The sequence below is a fragment of the Somniosus microcephalus genome, chromosome 6 (assembly GCF_052327205.1).
Source record: "Somniosus microcephalus isolate GS21.2 chromosome 6, FLI_Smic_1.0, whole genome shotgun sequence".
In the NCBI taxonomy this organism is placed as follows: Eukaryota; Metazoa; Chordata; class Chondrichthyes; order Squaliformes; family Somniosidae; genus Somniosus; species Somniosus microcephalus.
The window spans coordinates 270341930-270346047 of record NC_140992.1 but is presented as its reverse complement, the minus strand read 5'-3'; the positions used below and the strand labels follow the sequence as shown (position 1 = coordinate 270346047).

At 43.8% G+C, this 4118-nt stretch overlaps 1 long non-coding RNA gene across 1 annotated transcript; it reads left to right on the top strand.

Moving 5' to 3' along the window:
- Window positions 1–1632: 1632 nt before the first annotated feature.
- On the top strand, window positions 1633–3434 carry LOC147116722 (uncharacterized). Its single transcript, XR_015078619.1, has 2 exons — window positions 1633–2162; window positions 2545–3434. It is a non-coding gene; the product is annotated as an uncharacterized LOC147116722 (long non-coding RNA).
- Window positions 3435–4118: the final 684 nt, after the last annotated feature.

Here is a 4118-nt window from a genome sequence, read left to right as displayed (position 1 = left end):
TCCTGAAAACCTTCAATTTGATAAATGAAGACTTTTAACTTAAATGTAATTAAGATACAGTAGATAGGGAGAAACCCTTTTCCACTGGCAAGAGGGCTGATAACCAGAGGGCACAGACTTAAGATAATTGGCAAAGGAACCAATGGGGAGACGAGGAGAATTTTTTTTTATGCAGCAAGTTGTGATCTGGAACGCGCTGCCTGAAAGGGCGGAGGAAGCAGATTCAGTAGTAACTTTCAAAAGGGAGATATACTTGAAAAGGAAACATTTGCAGGGCTATGGGGAAGGAGCAGTGAGGGGTGGGGCGGGGAGGGGGGTGGTGGCGGTGCGCGTGGAGATTGGGACTAATTAGATAGCTCTTTCACTGATCCAGCGAAGGAATTTAGAAGATTAAGGGCTGATTTGATTGAAGTTTTCAAGATATTAAGGGGAACTGATAGGGTAGATAGAGAGAAACTATTTCCGCTGGTTGGGGAGTCTAGGACTAGGGGGCATAGTCTAAAAATTAGAGCCAGACCTTCCAGGAGTGAAGTTAGAAAACACTCTACCCACAAAGGGTGGTAGAAGTTTGGAACTCTCTTCCGCAAACGGCAATTGATGCGAGATCAATTGTTAATTTTAAATCTGAGATTGATAGATTTCTGTTAACCAAAGGTATTAAGGGATATGGGCCAAAGGCAGGTTTATGGAGTTAGGTCACAGATCAGCCATTGAATGGTAGAACAGGCTCGAGGGGCTGAATGGCCTCCTCCTGCTCCTATGTTCCTAGTTGCACGGGGAGATGCCTACAGCCCTGTGGTATCTCACCGTCGTTTATGCGATCCAGACCAGAAGCAGTGCGGCCAGTTGTAGCCTCATAACTACTGCCCCAGCTGACCTCAAACCCAGGCTCCTTCTAGTCTGTACGCCTTAGTCCTCCATTAGGCAGTGTATTTCCCCATTCTTTACAGCTCTTCCTTATTACCTCCTCCCAGCTCCAGTGCATTCAGCTGTAGCTTTGTATCAGGTGGACACACGACACAAATTTTTGACTAAAAAAAAGAGAAAAAACTGGAAAACACTCAACCTCTTCCAGTTCTGACGAAGGGTCATCGACCTGAAACGTGAACTCTGTTCCTCTCTCCACAGATGCTGCCTGACCTGCTGAGCATTTCCACCATTTTCAGTTTTTTTTATTTCAGTGATTCAATAACAATTTACGCTGTCAAGATGTGGAATGGATCATTAAATGCAAAGAACAATGTAATTTTGCACAAGTAAACACATTTTAAAGCAGTTGGAAAGATCATGAAAGAAGGATAATTACGCTAAGTAGCAAAGTAAACTGAAAATCACAAGCCAAATATTACAGAGGAACGACTAAATGTTGAATGTAAATTGATTTAGAATGCAAACCAGATACAAATATGTCTGGGATGCCACTGTAGTCTATTTTTTAAATTCTGTTCAATATTTTATAATATCAACTCCACATGGGTCAGCTAGTTTTTTAAATCGGAGTGACTGCTGCCAACGCCTGGAAGCTACGCAGAAGCGATGCTGCGCTTTAATCTGGAAGCTCCAATGACCGGAAGCATGATATATCTGCTTTTTTTAAAATGAGCCCCACTCCCTTCCCGGCTTTTTAAAAAAACGAGTTTGCTCCCATAACGAGCCGGAAGCGCGCGGGCGCGGAACGCTTCTACGCAGCTCGTTGGCAGCAGCCGCGCCCTTTTAAAATATTTTGTACACAAAGGACATTATTTTAAGACGAGCTTATCCCAGAGCCGCAGTGAGGTGAAAACCATAATCAATGTAGGCAAAGTCATGGGATAACCTTCAGCTGCTCCTCTGGAAGTGGGAGTCTGCAGCCTGATTTGCATCAAGCACATCCCAAACGGGATCGAGTTCCAGGCAGGGAGCTATCTCCATACCTTCGCTGCGACTGATTCAGCTCTTTGGACCTAACCCCGGGTCCAGTTATTTTATTCTCTGCTACCTGTACGAACCCTGACATTCCCACCGTTAAGAAAGAGGAAAAGAAGATCGGGGGGGGGGAAAGAGGAAATAAGCAAAAAACAAAAAAAAAAGCACGATACGAGACCGCGATAAAATAAATAAATTAAATTGCAGATTGACCAGTGTCTCTCGTGTGAAGAGAACCTGCGGGACATAGAAAATATGTATGTATCTCCTCTCTGGGTTTTGGGGAAAGTAGAAATCAGTAACAAAATTTCACAATAGATATTAAAAATATATAAACTTTATTACGATTTGAGTGTCAGCTGTGGTTCAGTTGTTAGCACCCTTGTCTATGAGCCAGAAGGTTGTAGGTCCAGGTCCCACTCCACGGTCAGTTCTCTGGTGGATTGGAGAACGCGCTTGTTATAGAACCCGCTCAATTTTCATTCGATTGGAATCAATGGAATGAAAATGGGGCAGGTTTTATAATGGGATTATCACCAGTGCGGCGAAGGCAAAAATTGACCCCAATATCTCACTGCAGATTCAGTGTAACTACCTGTCTTTTCTGAAGCCGCTGTTCGTTTTTTGCTTTTTTTCTAGCTTGCCATTTATAGACTCTTGACCAAGGTTACAAGGTGAAGAAGTACGTGGCTAGGCAAGGAGAGAAAGGCATGAATAAATGAAGACAGGCACCACCCCGATTTGGACATATATCGGCCGTTCTTTCATCGTTGCTGAAATCCTGGAACTCCTTAAGTCGCAGCACTGTGGGAGTACCTTCACCACACGGACTGCTGCAGTTCAAGAAGAAGGCCCACCACCACCTTCTCAAGAACAACCAGGGGATGGTGTAGGAACACACTATTTGCTGTAAATTTTGCCGTAACCTGAAAAGTTAAACCAAATTTTATGTACCATCATGCTTCGCGAGGCCAAGAGACTGGTTGCTATGAGAACTTTGCAAAATAAGATGCTGCGGTTGTAAGCTGTGAAAGCTGCCAATTGTCTTTCAACAGATATGGAAAACCGACTTTGAAAGTTCTGTGGGAGCAGACTATTGAGCTGAGGAATCAGTGCGAAAACAGAAACAGCTTCAAACTATGGAATGTAACTGGCCTTGGAACCCACGGATGCTTAAAGGGCTATTGATAAGAAGAACTGAAAAACAACTGATGACCATTATGCTATATAGTTAGGGACACGTACACAGTGGGAGGGTTGCCAAGTTTTAAGGTATAAAAGATGTTGTAAAATAACACTCACTGCTACAGCGGGACGACCTGGTCAGTTGCCAGAAATCATACGTCTAGTCACTGCCAGATTGACCACTCGCTGGTGTTAGTATGTATGTGGTGTTTTGCTTGAGCTTAAAGTAAAGGGATAGCTCTGTGTATGCCGAGGTATAAACAGGAATTATTATATGTTGCATAACTATCGGATGCTTACTTGTAATCTCTTGCTGATCTTTAAGTAAAAGAAGTTTTCACAGATTCCTTGGGTTTTGTGTTGTCTGATCGATGGGACTGAAATTTGGAAAGTGTTTGACGGGACGAGGGGCGATTTCCGCATGTCTTACAATGGGCCATAAATGCTGGCCTTGCCAGCAATGCCCACAACAGCAACAACAACAACTTGTATTTATATCGTGCCTTTAACGTAGTAAAATGTCCCAAGGTGCTTCACAGGAGTGATTATCAAACAAAATTTGACACCGAGCCAGATAAGGAGGTATTAGGACAATTGACCAAAAGCTTGGTCGAAGAGGTAGGTTTTAAGGAGCATCTTAAAGGAGGAGAGAGAGGCGGAGAGGTTTAGGGAGGGAATTCCAGAGCGTAGGGCCCAGGCAGCTGAAGGCACGGCCGCCAATGGTGGAGCGATGGAAATCAGGGATGCGCAACAGGCCAGAATTGGAGGAGCGCAGAGATCTTGGAGGGTTGTGGGGCTGGAGGATGTTACAGAGATAGGGAGGGGGCGAGGCCATCAAGGGATTTGAAAACAAGGATGAGAATTTTAAAATCAAGGCATCCCCAGAATATATATATATTTTTAAACTACCGTATCTCTTGTAATGCTAGTCACTGGGCTTCCGAGTAATTCATTGCAAGTGGAGAACTTTGAGATATTTCTGAAAGAAGTAACAAGGTGCTTTATAAATGCAAGCTGCTCTTTGCTCT